This window comes from Panthera leo, chromosome C2 (genome assembly GCF_018350215.1).
Source record: "Panthera leo isolate Ple1 chromosome C2, P.leo_Ple1_pat1.1, whole genome shotgun sequence".
NCBI lineage: Eukaryota > Metazoa > Chordata > Mammalia > Carnivora > Felidae > Panthera > Panthera leo.
The window spans coordinates 8,162,677-8,185,477 of record NC_056687.1 but is presented as its reverse complement, the minus strand read 5'-3'; the positions used below and the strand labels follow the sequence as shown (position 1 = coordinate 8,185,477).

Sequence of the window (22,801 nt, the reverse complement as noted above, 5' to 3'; positions counted from 1 at the left end):
TTGCCATTAAACTTTTTTTTTAAATATAATTTATTGTCAAATCGGCTAATGTACAATGTGTAAAGTGTGCTCTTGGTTTTTGGGGGAGATTCCCATGGATCATCACTTACGTACAACACTCAGTGCTCATTCCAACAAGTGCCCTCCTCAATGCCCATCACCCACTTTCCCCTCTCCCCCACACCCCCCATCCACCCTCAGTTTGTTTTCTGTATTTAAGTCTCTTAGGTTTGCCTCCCCCCCTCTCTGTAACTATTTTTTTTTCCCCTTCCTTTCCCTTCCCCCGTGGTCTTCTGTTAAGTTTCTCAAGATCGACATATGAGTGAAAATATATGATATCTGTCCTTCTCTGACTTATTTCATTCAGCATAATACCCTCCAGTTCCATCCACGTTGCTGCAAATGGGATGATTTCATTCTTTCTCATTGCCAAGTAGTATTCCATTGTGTATATAAACCACATCGTCTTTATCCATTCATCAGTTGATGGGCATTTAGGCTCTTTCTGTAATTTGGTTATTGCCGAAAGCACTGGTATGAACATTGGGGTACATGTGCCCCTATGAATCAGCACTCCTGTGTCCCTTGGGTAAATTCCTAGCAGTGCTATTTCTGGGTCGTAGGGCAGTTCCATTTTTAATTTTTTGAAGAACTTCCACACTGTTTTCCAGAGCAGCTGCAGCCATTAAACTTTAAAAGAGGGAAGAGGAATTAATTGATAAGGGCAGTCAGGATTTTTCCAACTGCAAGAGTCAGGAGCTGATTTAAATGATCTAAAGCAAACCATGACTATATTGGCTTTCCTAACTCAAGCCAAAGACGGACTTCTTTTAAGTGATAGACAAGATTAATTTACTCATTTCTGGGTATTCTTCCTGACGGGAGATCTTTACCATTTATAGGGGAGACATTTGAAATCTCTCTCAAATAGGCAAATCGGTGAATACTAAATCATGAGCACTTTTGTCATCAAAAAGGCAATGCAGGAAGGACAACTTGTTAAAGTCACATGTTTCATCTCTTACATTAATTTCATTTTCACAGCCTTCCGATAATTCAACTTGTGTAGAGTGAGCATTTGGTGCCACACAGGTCTTTTCCTCGTTTGTGTTGTTTGCTTTCTGTCTACCTGCCATGAGGTGGGGTGTCGTCTACCACAGAGACACTGCCAGTGGGTCACCTGCAAACTCCCTACAGCACATCAGTGGGCCATCATGTCCCAACACTTTGTAAATCCGTTAAAAGTAAAGTGTAAATCCACTAAAAAAGTTGTTATAATCGATGTAGCTAGAACTTATGCAAAACAAGCCCCTCCCCCCCAAATGCGAACTGTGGAGTAAAGTGAGTAACTCTGAAAAGAATAGAACAAGGTGATGTCAGAAGCGGAGCAGTGGGGGGGAAGGGGGAGGTGGAAATCACGGAAATTAACTTGATTCCCTGCCATTCCTCATGAACGTCTAAGAGCACATCAGGGATGGGACTCATTGAGGTTTCTTTTTTTTTTTTTTTTTTTTAATGTTTATTTATTATTGAGAGACAGAGACAGAGCATGAGCATGGGAGGGGCAGAGAGAGGAGGAGAGACACAGAATCCGAAGCAGGCTCCAGGGTCCGAGCTGTCAGCACAGAGCCCAACGCGGGGCTCGAACTCACAAACCATGAGATCTTGGCCTGAGCCAAAGTCGGACGCTCAACCGACTGAGCCACCCAGGCGCCCCGGGACTCACTGAGGTTTAAACATGACAGCAGCCTGGTCCCCAGGCTAGGCTCCTGTGTCAGCTACAGGATTGTGCTCTGGTGTCCTTGAGAGACTACTGGGTTTTCCTGGAATTTCAGGGGGGCTGGGTGACAAGGAGGTATCTGGTACCACCACAGCCCTGTAGGGAAGTTCCACATCTTGGTTCACCCTCTCTGACCCTGACTGAGCAGGACAACGGCTGCACCCGGGGATTCATCCTCCAGATGAAGTGTCCTTTGTTCGATTTCAGTTATAGCCCCATTGATTTAGCTTCTCTGGCATCACCGAGCTCTTCCTGCTTTACCTGGGCAGTTTCTATATTCATGCAAAACACTTTTGATGTTAATCCTAGGTATACACCTAATCTGGAAATACGTAAACATCTAGGATAAGGAAAATGCTAGAAAATTCTAAGAGCTCCACTTTTAAAATTCCAGTCAAAAACCCACATGATCAGGGTCCCTGGGTGGCTCAGTTGGTTGAGCGTCTGACTTAGGCTCAGGTTGTGATCTCATGGCTTGTGAGTTCAAGCCTCTCATTGGGCTCTGTGCTAACAGCTCGGAGCCTGGATCCTGCTTCGGATTCTGTGTCCCTCTCTCACTCTGTCCCTTCCTTGTTCACGCTCTGTCTCTGTCTCTCTCTCTCAAGGATAAATAAAACATTAAATATATATTTTTTTAAACTCACATGATCATAGCATTAGCACAAAGGACTAGGATATAGCTTTCAGGAATTTTCTGCTGTCCTAGGGATATCTACCAAATTGAGCAGACATTTTGCCAAGGACCTTGGGGGCATCTATACTTTCAAACTCAGGGGCACCTGGGTGGCTCAGTAGGTAGGGCATCCGACTTCGGCTCAGGTCATGGTCTCACAGTTCGTGAGTTCGAGCCCCGGGCCAAGCTCTGTGCTGACATCATGAAGCCTGGAGCCTGCTTTGAATTCTGTGTCCCCCTCTCTCTCTGCCCTTCCCCCACTCACATTCTGTCTGTCTGTCTCTCTCTCTCAAAAAAAACATTAAAATTTTTTTTAAATTTCAAACTCCTACTCAAATAAGGAAGATTAGTAGATGGATAGGTAGGTGATAAAGCAAACATAGCCACACATTAATTCTAGAATCTAGATAATTGGCATATGTCTGTTCGCTATATAATTTTTTCAGCTCCACTCCATGTTTCAAAGTTTTAAAATAAAAGTTGGGGTGAAATTGGAAATAGAAATACACAATTTATGGGGAAAATATACATTCATTCATTTGGTCAATGGTCTCACATTTATTTATTATGCTAAATCCTGAGGACTCACTGGGGACCCAACAGATAAGGTCTTGCCTTCATGTAGCGTCCAGCCTAGAAGGGAAAAGAAGGTGGAGCACACAATTCCAGCAGCACGAAGAGTTATTATTGTAGGACCTCTAATGACACCATCTTACTTTGATCACCTCTGCAAAGGCCCGCTCTCCAAATAAGGTCCCGTTCTGAGGTCCTGGGGGTTAGGACTCTAACATATCGTCGTTGCAGGGACACAATTCAACCTATAACATGAACCGATCAGCTTTGCATTCTAGAAAGATACTTCCGGCGGCAATGTGAAGAATACACTGGAGAGCAGTTAGGAGATGTTTGTAGAAATCTTCGCAAGAGATAACGGTGACTGGACAACAGTTGTGGCAATAATGTAAGAGAGAAGAAGAGAAGTGGGCCAAGAGGGGACCTCTCAGGGCCTAGCCCCGATGTGACTTGATTATTGAAGGGGTGTGAGCTGGGAGAGCAGGAGGGCTTCTACCTATAGATGAGGAGGCAGGGTCCCAGTTTCACCCAAACCCCGTCCCACTTCCTGGTTCTCCACGTCCTGGAGCCTCACTTCGGCCCTGAGATGCACCTCCTCCAGCCACCACACCTCTGTCCAGTAAGAACTCAAATTACCCATTCACTGCTACCTGATAGATCATTTGGTTCACTCTAGGTTCTGGAGGAAAGTCTCCTGTGTTTATTTCCGGAATCATCAAACTTCCATTTCATGTTCTTATTCCCTGGAAGGTATTTACATGTATGTTTCTCTTTCTTTCTTTCTTTCTTTCTTTCTTTCTTTCTTTCTTTCTCTTTTTTTAAGGGAACATTGGTCTCAGTGCTACGCAGAGGATGCTTGTTACTCCAAAGATCTGCACGAGACTAGTCACAGGTAAAAATTGTCTGCCTTCTGGAACTCAGCACAGTTGCATGTGAATTAAGTTCATTTTCAACCCCAATATGTACATATCATCTTAGAAATTTAGTCAGGAACAGTGGAGACTACTAGGGGTCCCCCAACAGATACCCTCCTCTTCCTTTATAGCAGTAGAAACCCCAATTATTTTAGCTGGGCAGGTATCTGTCCGGAATAATGTCTACATTTCTCAGTCACCCTTATCACTAGGTGCGGGAGGGGCAGAGAGAGAGGGAGAGAAAGAATCCCAAGCAGGCTCCACGCTGTCAGCACAGAGCCTGACGCAGGGCGTGATCCCATAAACCGTGAGACCATGACCTGAGCCGAAATCGAGAGTTGGTCGCTACCCAGGTGCCCCCAACGTGTGGTGTTTTAAGCCACTAAGTGTGTAGCAATTGGTTACAGTAACAGTAGGAAACTAATATCCCCACCTCGGTGACTATTATTTCGTGACCTCTGACATCTGCAGCTGGCTCCAGTCCTAACAGGACTTAAAAGATGGTGAACTGATTAAGCAGTTGAGTGACGAAGATTCACAGGCAGGCGCACGGCCGTGAGACATCTGGTGCTATGTTCCCATTGCTACATTAGAAGGCACACTGCCTGCTGACCAAGGCAGAACGTTAGGAAAAAATGGTTGGAAAATTTCAGAATCTGGGGCACATTCGGCTGCTTCCTGCCACTTCCCAAAAAGTCCAAAAGAGAGGGGAACTCGGGAAAAAGCCAGGCAGCCTAGAAACAGAATGGGGAATTTGTTCTTCTTGGGAAATCTCCTCTGTCTGGAGTCTACAATTCATTTGACTCATAAACTGATAATTTGGAGTCTTGCTGAATTAAAAAACCCAAGCTTCTATAACCCAGGCAAAGGCAGCCTGGGTAGGCGGCTTTACTGAGGCCTCCTAATTTCACAAAGACCTTTATATCTCGGTTTTCCTGCCAAGCAGTGAGAGCCAGTCCAGAGGCAGACATCACTATATGGGTGTTATCTTTGTAACCAAGCCCACCATTTCATCGGATCCAAAGGGACTGTAATTTGATGGAAGAGAAGGGGGTAGGAGAGCACAGCAAACGATTTTTTAGGGTAAAGGTGTCTCCAATATTTTACTTCTCTTTTAATTAATTAATTAATTAATTTCAAGTATTCTACTTCTAAGTATCATTCATTGTTTATCTGAAATTCAGGCTTACCTGGAAATCCTGTGTTTTCTGAGGATTTGCTAAATCTGGCAGTCCTAAAGTAGAACATACCAGAAACAAGCATATCAGAAACCCAGGAGATTTGTGAAGGTATTAGTTATATTAATAAAGAGACTTGGGTGCCTGGGTGGCTCAGTCGGTTAAGTGTCCAACTTTTGATCTCGGCTCAGGTTATGATCTCACGTTCGTCTGTTCGAGCTCTGTGTTGGGCTCTACGCTGACATCGAATAGCCTGCTTGGGGTTCTCTCTCTCCCTCTCTCTCTTTCTCTCTGCCCCTCCCTTGCTCATGCATACACACACACACACACTCTCTCTCTCGCTCTCAAAATAAATAAATAAACTTAAAAAAAAAAAAGAAACTGCAAAGTAGTCCACCAATCCCTAAAGCAATTCTTAGGACCCCGTCTCTGTTCCGCTCTCAGGCAGCAAATAATTTCACTTCTGATGGGGCTTTTGAAAATGAGGGACAAGGAGGTCCCCCTGCAGGCTGGAGCCAGGAGGATATTAAGCAAGAAATCTTGTTCCAGAGCCAAAGGTATTCGGATGCACTGTCCAAATACTTTACTGTACTGCCAGAGAAGGGGGCCCCCACCAAACCCATTCCCCCAGGATTTGATCCCTGCTGTGGGTCAAGGACTGCTGGGTGTCCTCGGTGACTCCCCTTTCCAGTGGGAGTTTTCACTGGAGCTACTTTTCCTACTGCATCATTGTATATTGCTTATTTTGAAGCAGATCACTTTTCTATAGGTTCAGGGGTTCCAGACCACAAGGAGCCCTCTGCACTAATGGAGAGTTCTGGACGCCACCCAAGACGCAGGCTTTTGAACTGAAGGATATGCCTAAATGGGACTCTGAGGTTGTTGCTTTTGCAAAAAGTATAAATCTGTACTCCGTGTGGGAGGAGGGGTATATAAATACGTGGGTGGCCGAAGGCAAGTGGGTTTTGTGATGGTTTCCTTTTCTCTTCCAATGTTCTCCCCCTCTTCTATAGCAGAATATCTTTCATCGCAGTGTGCTGGGATGTCCCGACTGAATTACAAGTTTATTCAGATGTTAGTACCTTCATTTTCAGGCCAGACAAGTAAGGCCCAGAGCACACAGAGCCTCTGGCCACACACAGCCTTGCCCTCTGCACCGTTGTGCCATCCCCAGGACAGGGTTGGGATGCTCTGAAGGTAGAGTGAGCACAGTCCGTATGAAACCACTCTCGCTTCTGAGACTAATTACAAGTTAGGGGGATTCCTCCAACCGTCCTCGGTTTCAATAGTTCACTGGAGAGTCTCACAGAGCCCGCTCGAAGCTGCCGTACCCATACTTACAGTTAAGAAGAAGAACAACAACAAAAATACAGATTAAAATCAGCCAAGGGAAGGCGTACAGAGGGCAGAGTCCAGGAAAGTACCCAGGGTGGATCTTGCATTGTCCTCTCCCTGTGGGGTCGCGGGCAGCATACTTTCCCGGCATCGATGCGTGAAGACACATGTGGGGCACTGCCACCTGGGGAAGCCCGTCCACCCTCTGAGACGTGTTCTGTTGGGGCTCCACCCTGTAATCGTGCTGGTTTCCCATATATCTGATGTGAGTCCCAAGGCCCTCTTTTTTAAAAAAAAATTTTTTTTTATTTAGTTTTGAGAGAGAGACACACACAGAGTGCGAGCAGAGGGGCAGAGGGAGAGAGGATCCCAAGCAGGCTCTGAGCTGTCAGTACAGAGCCTAACGTGGGGCTCAAACTCATGGAACTGTGAGATCATGATCTGAGCCAAGGTCGGAGGTTTAACCAACTGAGCCACCCAGTCCCAAGCCCCTCTTTAAAAAAAAAAAAAAAAAAAAAAAAAAATTTTTAATGATTTACTTATTTTTGAGAGAGAGAGAGGGGAGGGAGAGAGAGAGATGGAGTGTGAGCAGGGGAGGGGCAGAGAGAGAAAGAGACAGAATCTGAAGCAGGTTCCAGGCTCTGAGCTGTCAGCACAGAGTCCAACATAGGGCTTGAACTCACAAACTGTGAGATCATGACCTGAGCCAAAGTTGGATGCTCAACTGACTGAGCCACCCAGGCATCCCCCAAGCTCCTCTTGAAGTTGAACTAATACCTCACGACCCAAACACCTCATCCTAAATGACCTTGAATGACATGGACTTCCAGCATGGCGGCCCCCAATCTACACAGTCCAGTGGAGTTTAACAACCTATTGGAAGGAGAGGACAAGGGCCAGACTGCTTTCCGGGCAAGGTTAATGTCTTTACTACACAGACGCACTCTTCTGCACAATAGAACCCCAATTTTTTTAAATGCTTATTTATTTATTTTGAGAGGGGAGCAGAGAGAGAGAGAGAGGGAGAGAGAGAGAATCCCAAGCAGGCTCCACACTCAGCATGGAGCCCGAAGCAGGACTGGATCTCATGACAGTGAGATCATGACCTGAGCCAAAATCAAGAGTCAGATGCTTAACCAACTGAGCCACCCAGGCACCCCTAGAACCCCAATTTTTTTTTAATTTTTTTTAAATGTTTATTTTTGAGACAGAGAGAGACAGAGCATGAACAGGGGAGGGGCAGAGAGAGAGGGAGACACAGAATCAGAAGCAGGCTCCAGGCTCTGAGCCGTCAGCCCAGAGCCCGACGCGGGGCTCGAACTCACGGACCGCGAGAACGTGACCTGAGCTGAAGTTAGACGCCCAACCGACTGAGCCATCCAGGCGCCCCTAGAACCCCAATTTTTAACTGAGCACAAAGTACCCAGAATCAAGAAACCCAGGGGTGCCTGGCTGGCTCAGTTTTTAGAGCATGCAACTCTTGATCTTAGGGTGGTGAGTTGGAGCCCCATGGTGGGTGGTAGATTGTACTTAAATTTTTTTTTTTAATCTTTAAAAAGAACTCAACCTCCACCAGATTCCCGACTTCCCCAGTTGTGACCATGTAACTAAATTCTAGGCAATGGGATATAAGTGGAGTTGGTATTTGCCACTTCTGGGAAGTATCTTTGAATAGAGGCACTTATTTTGCTGCCTAGATGGGGCTTGAAGGGCCGTCTTGGCCCATGAGGTGAAGCTCTATGTTGAGGATGTGAGCAACCAGAGGAAGGAACCTGGATTCCTGTTGATGGAGGCACTCTTCACGCGACTGTTTAGAGAAAACATCGGAATCATGTTTAAGCCACTGTTACATTGGGCTTTCTGTCGTTTGCAGCAGGACCTAATTTCAGCATTTGCTTGAAACTCACTCTTCTTTTTTTCTTTGACACTTCCTTTTGTATTGCTTACATCCAGATTGCGAAACTCTATGCCTACCTGTTACTAGATTCACCGTTAATCCAAGTCTCCCCATGCCGTCAGATCCTCCCTGGCCATTGCCTCTCTGTGCTCGCTCCTGCCTCGCTGTGACCCCGGCCTTTCTTCCCGAGCCCGTATCACACACAGGCCCTTCGTTTTCCATTTTCAGCTGAGGATAGGAAGGGACTGTTTTCTGATTATCTGATCATCACGTTTTCCATGACTAACGAATTGGAGATGGGACTTAACTGCTAAACTTCGAGGTCGATTTTCTTGATACGCCTTTTTAAAATTGAAGAACAGATATTTGTTTGGTGAGAATGAAGACTTACGGATTTAAAACCCGATATCTGAATTTTATCAACATGTACCAGGGTGCCCTATGCCCAGTTGCATCGCGTCACGTACACGCAGGCAGGGTGAGCACTGAATCTTTCATTTCTATGTTTTTGATGTTCTGTTATCCTTTGCTCTTCTTAAAGCTTCATCACAGCTTTTGCAGATGGCTGAGAAATTAATCGTCAAGACGTAAAAGATGAACAAAGACTACTTTTTTACATTACGAAGACAGGGATTTTATCCTTCCTTTATTTAAGAACGGCGGGACATTGGGACATGGCATCAGGTGACTCCCACCACCATCCTCACAGTTTATCAGTCTCGTATCAGAGGTTGGAGGAGGGTGGGAGGAATCACACTCAAACCCCAAAGTCTCACTTCTCATTTGTTTATGTTAATGACTCGATTTTCTCATTTTCATGGTAGAAGGGGTATGTGTGTGTGTATATGTGTATATATATGTTAAAGAAACACAAACGTTCATTTTCTCATTGCTACTCAGGCAAAGGTCAATGTTTAAAACCTCAACATGTATCAATGACATGTTTCTTAACTTTGCTCCATTACAAACCCAAGGAAAGAAAAAAATGCATAACGCCGGAAGATTAGAAAAGTCATAAAGCCTTAGGAGGGTTACCGAACAGTAATTATTAGACAAGAGCTTGCCAGGGATTTGTTTTCCCAGTGAAAAAGGCCTTGTGGAATTTTCTTGCTGACAGGAACCTAAAAACTTATAGCCACACGTGTCCTCCTTTTCTAGACGAGAAACAACCAAGACCCTGGGGAAACCCACATAGATGCCAAGATCACCCTGGTAATTAACAGCAAAGCCGGGGCAGGGAGGGGGGTTCCTGGGTGACTCAGTCAATTAAGCATCCGGCTTCAGCTCAGGTCATGATCTCGAGGTTCATGAGTTCAAGCCCGCGTCGGGCTCTGTGCTGACAGCTTGGAGCCTGGAGCCTGCTTGGGATTCTGTGTCTCCCTCTCTCTCTGCCCCTCCCCTGCTCGCACTGTCTCTCTGTCTCTCTCTCAAAAATAAGTAAACATTAAAAAACAAACAAACAAACAAAAAACCAGCAAAGCCCGGATCAGCACGGGTTGTTTTGGCTCCTGGGACACAAAAGACAAACGATCTCCTAAGCTGCAGACCTGTTTAAATGCACCTTCCCCCGGGGCGCCTGGGTGGCGCAGTCGGTTAAGCGTCCGACTTCAGCCAGGTCATGATCTCGCGGTCCGTGAGTTCGAGCCCCGCGTCAGGCTCTGGGCTGATGGCTCGGAGCCTGGAGCCTGTTTCCGATTCTGTGTCTCCCTCTCTCTCTGCCCCTCCCCCGTTCATGCTCTGTCTCTCTCTCTGTCCAAAAAATAAATTAAAAAAAAAAAATAATAATAAATAAATAAATAAATGCACCTTCCCAAAACAATTGGATCCACTTAACTCCTGCTCTTCTGATTGTATTCTGGTGAAGCAAAAGACTTCTGTCTCCAGAATAATTCAGAAACCATTTTTATGTCTCACCAAACCAAACCAAAGGAAAGAACATGTGGGTTTCTAAAGTCCATCGACAAACACAGATCACCTGAGGAATAACGCCAAAGTCCCATTTCCTCCTCAGATGGTACATGCTTGAAACTGAGAATTACTCCCGTTTGTACCTCCCACCGCACCTAGCAAAATTCTTTTTTAAAAATTTGCTAATTTTTTTTTTTTTAATTTGCTAAAAAGTCTTTTTAATGAATGAAGTCTATAAATCCTTGCTTTCTAGCCTGGCATCGTGCCCTTTTCAAAAGAAGCACTTCATAAGCATGTGTCTAATTTCCTGTGCTGTCAGAAATATTGTTTAATCACACTGTTAAAAATAAAGACCTCTAGGGCCCACTGAACTACATTCTCCAAACTACTAGATACTCTTTCCTCTTTGGGCCACTCAGCTGTGCAGCCGGAAATGGATCGTGGGGGGAGAGCGACAGCCCTTCTGCAAACACCCTGGAATGTGGGCTATGTCGGAAAGTGTTTGGAGAATGCCTCCGAAGCTGAGAAAGTATTTCCAAAGCAATATATGCACAAAGATATTCGAACCAGAGACCATGCACTCCAAAATAGATGCATGGAGCACATTCACAGAATATCACAGTTTTAGCTCATTTAGGACCTGTAGCCCATTCCTGGGAATCCAAGAATTAAGGTAACTATAAATCATGTGTGCCACAGACCGGTATGCTTGCGATAGATCACGTAGTTGGCTTTTTTTTTTAATTAAAACAAATTTTTTTTTTAAGTGGCTCCAATATGGAGCCCAAGGTGGGGCTTGAATTCACAACGCTGAGATCAAGACCTGAGCAGTGATCAAGAGTGGGATGCTTGGGGGCGCCTGGGTGGCTCAGTCGGTTCAGCATCCGACTTCGGCTCAGGTCATGATCTCGCGGTCTGTGAGTTCGAGCCCCGCGTCGGGCTCTGTGCTGACAGCTCAGAGCCTGGAGCCTGTTTCAGATTCTGTGTCTCCCTGTCTCTCTGACCCTCCCCCGTTCATGCTCTGTCTCTCCCTGTCTCAAAAATAAATAAACGTTAAAAAAAAAAAAAAAAAAAAAGAGTGGAATGCTTAACAGACTGAGCCACCCAGGTGCCCCTAGATCATGTAGTCTTACATGGATCTTCTTATGTAGTAAAATACATATAAAAGGGTGATTAAGCTCACAGGCGTATTATAAATCTTCCCTGATCAATGATATTAGCATGTTTCAGAAACACCTTGCATTCAACAGTTACATCTTGGAAAAGACACGCCCTGCTTTTCTACTGAAAAATAGGTTGCAGTCTGAGCATACAAGCTGAAGGTTGAAGCCACACTCAGAAAACGATCCTCTCATCTTCTCTGCCACCTGGTACAGTTGAAATGACGGGCAGGCCTCCTCTCCACTCATGGCGCGGAGACGGCAAGGAATTGTCTAGGTTTGGAGTTTCTAGTCATAGAGAAGTTCCAATCATACCGACGTGAAGACATTTTAAATGAAGGCCTTAAAATGATCCTTTGCATGGACTACTACCTGGCAATGAAAAAGTATGAACTCTTGGTCTACACAACAGCCTGAGCTAGACCTCAGAAGCATTTTGCTGAGCGAAAGTAGTCAGACACAAAGACTACAATTCTATTTATAATTCTATTATAGATTCTATTTATAATTCTATTTCTAGAAAAGGCAAAACTGTGGAGGAAGTAGATCAGTGGTTGCCCCGGGGCTGTGGGTGGGAGCAGGGGGTGACTGCCAACAGGCAAAGGAAGGCTTTCGGACGGATGGAAGTGTTGGAAAACTGGATTCAAAAAGAAATAAAACTTAAAAAAAACAAAACAAAACAAAACAGGAGCTCCTAGGTGGCTCAGTTGGCTAAGCATCCGTCTTTGGCTTGCGTCGTGGTCTCACGGTTCCTGGGTTCGAGCCCCACATCAGGCTCCTCGCTGACAATGCGGAGCCTGCTTAGGATTCTTTCTCTTCCCCTCTCTCTACCTCTCCCCTGCTCGCTTGCTCACTCTCTCACTCTCAAAATAAATAAATAAACTTTAAAAAGAAAAAAACCTCAAAAAAAAAAAAGAAGACTGAATTCATTCATAATGTGTGTGTAAATGTAGAGATTCACTAAAACACATCTACTGTATCCTTGCAATGGGTGAGTTTATGGTATATAAATTTTTTCTTAAGCAACCTCTTTGCCCAACATGGGACTTGAACTCACAGCCCCAAGACCAAGATCCCATGCTTGGGGCATCTGGGTTGGGGCTCAGTTGGTTAAGCAGCCGACTGCGACTCACGTCATGATCTCCCAGTTCGTGGGTTTGAGTCCTGCGTCGGGCTCTGTACAGACAGCTCAGAGCCTGGATCCTGCTTGGGATTCTGCGTCTCCCTCTTTCTCTGCCCCTCCCCCGCTGGTGCTCTGTCTCTCAAAAATGAATAAACGTTAAAAAAAAATATAAAGAGTCATATGCTGTACCAACTGAGCCAGCCAGATGCCCCAAAGCCACCCCAAGTTTGTTTGTTTTTTTTTAGAGTTTTATGTCGTTTTCTTTTTCTTTTTTTTTTAAATCTTATTTTTTAAATTTACATCCAAATTAGCATATAGTGAGGGCAACAATGATTTCAGGAGGAGATTCCTTAGTGCCCCTTCCCCATTTAGCCCATCCCTCCGTCCACAACCCCTCCAGTAACCCTCAGTTTGTTCTCGCTGTTTATGAGTCTCTTCTGTTTTGTCCCCCTCCCTGTTTTTATATTATTTTTGTTTCCCTTCCCTTATGTTCATCTGTTTTGTCTCTTAAAGTCCTCGTATGAGTGAAGTCATATGATATTTGTCTTTCTCTGACTAGTTTCACTCAGCATAATACCCTCCAATTCCATCCACATAGTTGCAAATGGCAAGATTTCATTCTTTTTGATTGCCGAGTAATACTCCATTGTATATATATACCACATCTTCTTTATCCGTTCATCCATTGATGGACCTTTGGGCTCTTTCCACACTTTGGCTATTGTTGATAGTGCTGCTATAAACATGGGGGTGCATGTGTCCCTTCGAAACAGCACACCTGTATCCCTTGGATAAATGCCTAGTAGTGCAGTTGCTGGGTCGTAGGGTAGTTCTATTCTTAGTTTTTTGAGGAACCTCCATACTTTTTTCCAGAGTGGCTGCACCAGCTTGCATTCCCAGCCATCCCAAGTTTGAAGCTCTGGACTGGGGCGGGTTGAGGGGGGGGGGACTGTACCTGGAGGAATGGGCGGAGCAAGCTCCTTTTCTAACTACCTGTTCCTAAAATCCATTTAATGCATTGTCCTTGGATAGAGGACGTATCAGGTATGAAACTGATAAGAACAGATCCTCCACTTGATCTTAGCCAAAAGGCTGAAAATAAAGCTAAAACTGTTTTTTTTTTAAAGAAATGAAAAGAAACGGTTCTTTCAGGACCAGCCCGAGACTACTTTATACAACCAGCTTGCCTTGCCTATAATTTCATGGTAGCCATCATACCTTCGCATGGGGAGACTCTCTCCCGAGGAGGGTGCTTTGACGTATAAATCTAGACGATGTTATATCAAATCGGGCTTGGTGACATTTCAAAAATTAGAATTGACAATTTCTATATGAACATGCTTGTTATTATATTAGCCAACCAATGCCATGTTCAAGAGTGTTAATACATTAGATTGAGAGAGGCAAAGAAACCACTTCCCTCATCTGGGGAGATGTGACATGACTCGGAGAACAGGAGAGTTTGGGGAGCTTTTCTCGAATGAGGCAGCTGTTTAGGGCAGCTCCTGGGGCAGGAGGAGAGGTATTTAGGGTGTAGACTTGAATGCCTCGACTGACAACTGCGGTATGCTGGCTCCACACATCTCCATCACCACAGAAATGTAGGGAAATTATATTAGGAAAATTCATCTTGCTTAAAGGCATGGGAATGAATGGAAAATTCTGGGGCCAACTTGACTAATGTTTCTGTCCACGGCAAGTGGTGTTCAAACTTGGGTGTGCATTAAAATCTCCTGACTTGTTACGAAGGCAGATTCCCAGGCCAGGCCCATTCAAGACCAAATTGAATGTCTGGGAACAATGGCCAGAGTCTGAATTTTGCAGGAGCCTCCGAGGTGATTTCTGCTGCTGATCCTCAAAACACAGAGGAAGGAACACTGAATAAAGAAGAGAGAAAGGAGGGAGAGGGAAGGAAAGCAAGTAAGAAAGAAATAGAAAAAAGGAAAGAAAGGAGGGAGGGAGGGAGGGAGGGAGAGAGGGAGGAAGGAAGGAAGGAAGGAAGGAAAGAGAAAGCAAGAAAGCAACCAAACAAGAAAGAGTAAGGAATAAGTAGGACCCAATGAAAGTGATGAAGATGCCTAGCCAGGCCTTTTGTTAAGCACCTCAGCTGAGTTTAGTCTTTGGTTCTTTCCAAACCTCTTTGTCTCATATCCACATCTCATTGTGTGCCTTCCTCTTTACCTGCCTCTTAGCCTTGCTCTCAGGTAGAGGAGTCCCCCTGTGACGGTCGGAGGGCATAGTTTGAAAGGGTTTTCTCTTGCAACTTCCCAGCCCCCACCCACCATGGGACATGACCGAGCTAGAGGTAGACGAAACCTTCACTCACTGGCTTGTAGGGTGGTTCTCACTCTGGGATCACTGTTGAGGGGGAGAGAAGCACAGTGTTGGTTGAATCTGACAACCCAGCCCAGGACGGAACCTCTTCGCTCGTGAGGACACCTGTCCACTTTTGCATAAGGAGGGAGGAATGCCTTCCTGTCTGTGAGACCCTGCACACGGTGATCCACCATTGATTCCTTAGCTCCAGAGACGCTTCTGCTCCCGGTTTTCCTCGGCAACAACCCAGTCCGTGAGCAACGGCCCTTGGTTTTCTCTGGGAGATTCGCCTCCCCACCAGACCATGGGGAAACTTTGGCAGCCATGTTTGTGACATGTGACACTCCCCCCATCAGTCACTGCCGACTGGACCCAGGGTGGACACTTAACCCACGTTGGCCCAACCGGAGCCGGTTTTCCTGGAAACTTGCAATTATTACTAAGATATTCCCATCCCAGTTTTGTTTGGTTTCTCATACAGAGAAAGAGAGAAAATTCGGGGGCTTTCACACAGCTGTTTTTCCAGTCAAGAGGAATGAAATATAGGTGAGCGAGAGAGAGGAGAGTTGTCTGATGGAGAGGGTCCCTCTGGCGTGCCTCCACCCCAGTTCTCAGGTCAGATCCCTTCTGAGCCCCTGCTGATTTCCTGTACTTCCCTTCCATCAGACACTCCAGTATCCTCGAAATAAAGAGTTTCATTGGGGCGCCTGAGTGGCTCACTAGGTCGAGCGTCCGACTTTGGCTCAGGTCATGATCTCAAGATTCGTGAGTTCAGTCCCCACATTGGGTTCACTACTGTCAGCACAGAGCCTACTTCAGATCCACTATCCCCCCTCTCTGCCCCTCCCCTTATAGTGCACTCTCTCTCAAAAATAAATAAAACATTTAGAAAGGAAGAAAAGAGCCTCTTATGGTTGTTTATTCCAGCTCTGACCTGCAGTCAGAGTCCTCACTAATCCAGGTAAGATCACGTTTCCCTTTGCCTATCTCTGTCCTGGTTTAACTCTCGGATCCCTTCCTTCCAGAGACAGGAAGGCAGACCACAATGTCTTCCTTACGGTACAAAATGAGAGCTTTCAAAAACCCAGTTTGGTCTGAATTACTATCTATAATGTGATATGTCGCCTGTATTTGAAATTATACAATCGTTATTAATTTTTAGGTGCAAAATGGAACTATAGATTTATTTTATTAAAAAAAAAATACTTGGGGCGCCTGACTGGCTCAGTTGGTGGTGCACGTAATTCTTGATCTCAGGGTTGTGGGTTTGAGTCTCACGTTGGGTGTAGAGATCATTTAAAAATAAAGTCTTAAAAAAGAAAAGAAAAGAAAAAGGAAATAATCTCTGTCGTCAGAAGAACACACACTCTTGATCTCAGGGTGGTGAATCAGAGCCTCTACACTGGGCGTAGAGATTACTTACTTACTTACTTAATTAAATAAAAAAGAATCTGAATCCTTGTCATTTAGAGTTACATATTGAAATATTTACGCCTGAAATGATACGATGTCAGGATTTGCTTCTGAACAATACTGGAAGGCAGGAAGTGGGTGAGGGCATAGATGAAACAAGGTTGACCTTGAGCTGATAACTGTTGAATCTAGGTGACTTGGGTTCATTGTGCTAGTCTGTCTACTTTTGCATGTATTTCAATTTTTCCATAATAAGAAACTCTAAAAATAAGGATGGAAATTTTTTCAGGGGAATACCTCTGAAAGAACACATAACTATCGACGCTCAAAAGTAAGAAGAAACTTCTTAAATTAGCGATCTTAAAAGTAAGCCTCCAAAGGCAGTCACCTCTCACGGGAATGGGTCTTGTGCAGCATGTAACTAGCGTGTGAATAGAAACATGCCGGCTGCGGATGACCCCCCTTCCTTTGAATGAAAATAACATCTCAGAGCTTGTGTTCAACTCCTCTCTGATGCATCCAAAATAAAATATGCTAAGATCTATAGCTGTCTTTCAAATTTAAACAAACCACATTTAACTATATACTTAGTAGTGTTTTTTGTTTTGTTTTTAAATGTTTGTTTATTTATTTTGAGAGAGAGAGAGAGAGAGTGTGTGTGTGTGTGTGTGTGAGTATGGGGGAGGAAGGAGAGAGAGAGAGAAAGAGAGAGAGAATCCCAGGAAGCCTCTGTGCTGTCATCACAGAGCCCGACACAGGGCTCGAACTCACGAGCCGTGAGATCATGACCTGAGCCGAAATCAAGAGTCAGAGGATCACCTGACGGAGCCCCCCGGGGCGCCCCTGTACTAAGTAGCCTTTTGTGTGTCCCCTGTGCAGAGGCCATGCTAATCTTGCCTGTATTGTTCCAATTTTAGTATTTGTGCTGCCACAGCGAGCACAATATACTTAGTAGCTTCTATTTTATTAAAAATTATTTGGTGAATTTAAGGGTGAGAAACATTGCTCTAAGTAGAACGTTTTCCAAATAGGTTGAACGCATGTGTGTCAGAAAATAAAGCATCTTGAGAGTTCTCCAACGTCTCCAAAAAGCTCACTGTATCTGTGCGTACCTTCTTATTTAGAGGAGCGAGTAGGAGGGAGGAGGAGGGAGGGTGCCTGTTGAGTATTCCAGAGTGTCTGATGATTCTTTATATATTCACTATGGTTAAGAGTGGGTTTTGTGGGGGGTTGGATCTGAGGAGGAATATTTAGTTTTCCTTTTGAGTGTGGCTGTCCATTTCACCTCCAGGCCTACCCGTTTTCAAGGCGGCCAAAGTATTGTCTGTCAGAGGACCCAAGGAGACCGTCCGCTCCTTGCCTGACCCATTGCTGTCTCGATTTCACGGTTACTCCCACACCGTGGACACATTTGAGGGCCCACCTCCGAGACCAGGAGTCTTCAGTTTCCTTTTCAGTGTCTGAACGTCCATTCCTTTCACAGCACAACTTCTCAGATTGAGCGAGGGGTCTCCTTTGATTGGACTTTGCAACACTGCCCTCCTGACTGGTCTTTCCACGGTAGGCTTTTGCTCTCGTCTGACACGTGTACTCAAAACAACGTATTCTACCGTCTAAGTTCGGGCTCCTCTGCTTCCAAAGACTAAAGACCCGCTCTCTATCTCATGGAAACAGGAGGTCATAGTAAGGACATTTTTTTCATCAAAATGCGTCAAGACTAAAAAAAAAAATGAACAAAAACTATTTCTCCCTTCAAGAACCTAATGACCCCCTTAGTTACATCTCAGGTGTTTGTGAATTAAGTGGCACTAAAACGTTAGAATTACAAGGACAGCATTAAAAAATCTTTTTGTTATGAAATATTTACGCCACGAGAAAATAAAGCAAATATTATAGCCGAGTCAATAAACCAATTAATAGTTGACATCACTTTTCCATGGAGCCGTATTCCTTTATAGACAAGGTTGTATTAATAAGAAGTAAAACCTAGATCAGGCCCTCCGTCACTTCTCATCCCCAACCCAAGGTAAATGTCAGTTAAGTTGCGGATTTCAGACCTTAAACTAATGTTTTAAGGAAATTCAAATATTCAAACATTTAAGTATGTTAAATATTTAACTGTAAATTTTTATCTAGCTATTCAACAAAGGAGTTTAAATATTGTAAAGAAAAGCAGAAAGGCTTGGGGTGCCTGGGTGGCTCAGTCGGTTAAGTGTCAGACTCTTGGTTTTGGCTCAGGTCATGACCTCACAGTTTCATGGGTTCGAGCCCCCTATCGGGCTCCACACTGAGAGCATGGAGACTGCTTGGGATTCTTCTCTCTCTCCCTCTCTCTCTATCCTTCCCCACTCGTGCTGTTTCTCTCTCAAAATAAATAAATAAGCTTTTAAAAAAAGGAAAGAAAAATAGAAAGGCTTTTCAAACCATAATTTCTTCTATGGGTTGTATTTCTATAGATGTAACTGGCTGTGAAACAAAGTCTAATACAGTTATACATAATATAATTGTTTGAGATGAACACGGTAAAAGGTAAAATTGCTCAAGGTCAGACGTAAGAAACATTTTGTGGCATCTGTTTTAGCATGTTCAGACAATAACTTCAGATATTAAATCAATGGCTTTGAATATTTTGGCCTAGGACCCTCAGAAAGAGATACTTTTTAAATTTTTTTAAACTTTATTTGTTTTGAGAGAGAGAGAGCAAGCAGGGGAGAGGCAGAGAGAAGGAGAGAGAGAGAATCCCAAGCAGGCTCTGTGCTATCACTGCAGAGCCAGATGTGGGGCTCGAACTCACAAACCGTGAGGTCATGACTTGAGCAAAATCCAGACCAGATGCTGAACCGACTGAGCCGCCCAGGTGCCCCTTGACTTTCTTAATAACTTTCTTGGGAGCACAAAAGTTTTTAATTTTGATGAAGTCCAATCTCTGTTTTTTCTTTTGTTTGTGCTTGTGGTGTCATATCTAAGAATTCATTGCCAAATCCAAGGTCATGAAGATTTTCTTACTCCTATGTTTTCTTCTAGATGTTTCATACTTTAGCTTCTACATTCAGGTCTTTGATCCATTTTGAGCTAATTTTGGTGCCTGGTGTAAGGCAGGGCTCTAACTTCGTTCTTTTCTATGTGGCTGTCTAGAGTCCCAGCACCATTTGTTGAAAAGACCACTCTTTCCTCAGCAAATTGTCTTTGCCCTCTTATGCCAACTGACCACACATGTATGGGTCTATTTCTTTTTTTGTTTTGTTTTTTATTTTGTTTTGTTTTATTTTATTTTGTTTTGTATAATTTTTTTTTTTTGCTTTAGTATTGTAAAGCCTTAACATTAGAAACATACCAAACCAAAAACAAGCAAAAATATTCCCGAGTAGAGTAGTTTAGGACACACGTTTATAAACATGTATAATTGTATGGGTTTCTTTCTTTTTTTTTTTTTTAATTTTTTTTTTTTAACGTTCATTTACTTTTTGAGACAGAGAGAGACAGAGCATGAACGGGGGAGGGTCAGAGAGAGAGAGGGAGACACAGAATCCGAAACAGGCTCCAGGCTCTGAGCTGTCGGCACAGAGCCCGACGCGGGGCTCGAACTCACGAACCGTGAGATCATGACCTGAGGTGAAATCGGACGCTTAACTGACTGAGCCACCCAGGCGCCCCTGTATGGGTTTATTTCTAAGCCCACTATAGACTGCTCCATCTAGCAATAGCAGAATTCACATTTTTCTCAAGCTGACATGGAACATTCACTAAGATAGACCATGTTCTGGGCCATAAAACAGACCTCAACCAATTTAAAAGAATAGAAATCATACAAAGCGTCCTCTCAGGCCACAGTGGAATTAAACTAGAAATCAACGAAAGAAAGATAACTGGAAGATCCTAAACTATCTGGGCATTACACAACACATTTCTTTTTATTTTTTTTTTAATGTTTATTTTTGAGAGAGAGAGAGAGGGAGGGAGGGGCAGAGGGAGAGAGGGAGACACAGCAAACAACACATTTCTTTTTTTTTTTTTTAATTTTATTTTTTTTTCAACGTTTTTTATTTATTTTTGGGACAGAGAGAGACAGAGCATGAACAGGGGAGGGTCAGAGAGAGAGGGAGACACAGAATCGGAAACAGGCTCCAGGCTCCGAGCCATCAGCCCAGAGCCCGACGCGGGGCTCGAACTCACGGACCGCGAGATCGTGACCTGGCTGAAGTCGGACGCTTAACCGACTGCACCACCCAGGCGCCCCAAACAACACATTTCTAAATAACACATGGGTTAAAGAAGAAATTCTCAAGAGAAATTTTAAAATATTTTAAACTGAATAAAAATGAAAATACAACTTATCATGGGGCTCCTGGGTCCTGGTCATGATCTCTCGGTTCATGGGTTTAAGCCCCGCGTCAGGCTCTGTGCTAACAGCTCAGAGCCGGGAGCCTGCTTCAGATTCTGTCTCTGTCTCTCTCTGCCCCTTCCCCACTCACGAACTGTCTGTCTTTCTCTTTCTAATACCAACATTGAAAAAAAAAAAAATGAATACAACTGATCAAACTCTAGCCAAGCCAACCAAGGAAAAAAGACACAAGTTACTAGTGTTAGAAATGAAAGAGGGAGACTTAACAGTTTCCGGTTCTACATGTAAGAAGTTTGGCAAGCCACCACTCCATCCTAATAAGTAAAAAGCCGAACAGACGAAAAAGTGAACAACTCTTCTCGGATCCATAAGAGAGGGGATGACACAAGGCAAATTGTGGCAACAAGATTGGAGAGACAGGGATGCCTGGATGGCTCAGTCGGTTAAGTGGCCCACTTTGGGTTTCGGCTCAGATCATGACCTCACAGTTCATGGGATCAAGCCCCTCATCCGGCTCCGTGCTGACAGTGTGGAGCCTGCTTGGGATCCTCTCTCCCTCTTTCTCTGGCCCTCCCCTGCACTCTCTCTCGAAATAAATAAACATTTAAAAAATAATAATAAGGTGCGCCTGGCTGGCTCAGTCGGTTAAGCGTCTGACTTCAGCTCAGGTCATGATCTCATGGTCTTGGGATCAAGTCCCCTGTCGGGCTCTGTACTGACAGCATGGAGCCTGCTTGGGATTCTCTCTCTCCTCTCTCTGCCCCTCCCCTGCTCGTACATGGGCTTGTGCTCTCTCTCTCTCTCTCAAAAATAAATAAACATTAAAAAAAGTTTTTTTTAAAGACCTTATAGTCCAGCACTGTGTATTGTGTGATATCTGACAGCATTTAGTTTATATATAGTTTAAAGTTTTCTAGCCATTTCTGAGTGGGAAGAGTGGGAAGGCGAGACTGGTACCGCTTACTACAACGTGGCAACATGCAGAAGTTTCACGAGTTTTGATACATGCTGTTTCTAAAATCATGATTTAGCCCCCATGACTTAGGGGCGCCTGGGTGGCTCGGTCGGTTAAGTGTATGGCTCTTGGTTTTGGCTCAGGTCGCGCGGGTCAGAACACATTCTCTATATAATTCTTACCTTTTGAAATTTGTTGAGATTTGCTTTCTGGCTCAGCATATATCGCTGTTGGTAAAGACATCATGAACACTTCAGAAGGTGGGTATTTTGTACTTAACAGCCGTATATGCAGGGATCTACATAAGCTAATTGCATCTGTTTAATAGCATTGTTCAAATCTCCTGTATTGTTATTGATTTTTATTTATGTCACACATTGTGTTTTCCAAAGGTAGCTGCAAAAATACCTTCCATCCGACAAGACATTCTAAAATGTGACCAGTCTAGTCTTCCCATCAGATTCGGTCTTATCCTTCCCTTTGAATCCGGTCGATCTGGGGTGGCTTTGACCAATTGAGTATTTTTACCATGTGACTTCCAGTGGTGGGTCCTAAATGGCAGCTCCATTTCTGTCTTATTTGCTGGCATACTTATTTTTTTTAAGTTTACTTATTTATTTTGAGAAAGAGAAAGAGAGAGGGACAGAGAGAGAGAGGGAGAGAGAGAATCTCAAGCAGGCTCCGTGCTGTCAGCCCACAGCCCAGTGCGGAGCTCAATCCCACAGACCGTGATATCATGACTTGAGCTGAAATCAAGAGTCAGACACTTAACCGATTGAGCCACCCAGGTGCCCCTCTGATTTTTTTTTTTTTTTTTTTTTTTTTACTATCTCCATGGTTTTGCTTTTTCCAGAGTGTCATATATTTGGAAACATACCATAAATAGCCTTTTAAGATTGGCTTTTTTTTTTTCACTTACTAATATGCACTTGGGGTTCCTTCACGTCTTTTCATGCCTAATAGCTCATTGATGTTAGCGCTGAATAATATGCCATTGTCGGAATGGACCACACTTTATCCGCTTGCCTGCTGAAGGACATCTTGGTTGCTTCCAAATTTTGGCAAATATGAATAAAGCTGCTGCAGACATCTGTGTATGGGTTTTTGTGCGTACGTGTTTTCAATTTGTTTGGGTAAATACCAAAGAACACAATTGCTGGATCTTAGGGTAAGAGTATGTTTAGTTCTCCAAGAAACTGCCAAACTGCCTTTCAAAGTGGCTCTACCACTTTGC

The 22,801-nt window shown here is 44.1% G+C and overlaps 2 pseudogenes; both read right to left on the bottom strand.

Moving 5' to 3' along the window:
- Window positions 1–13,464: 13,464 nt before the first annotated feature.
- Window positions 13,465–13,645, bottom strand: LOC122199075 (annotated as a pseudogene).
- A 3,483-nt stretch (window positions 13,646–17,128) lies between these two features.
- Window positions 17,129–17,211, bottom strand: LOC122199013 (annotated as a pseudogene).
- Between the last annotated feature and the right edge of the window lie 5,590 nt (window positions 17,212–22,801).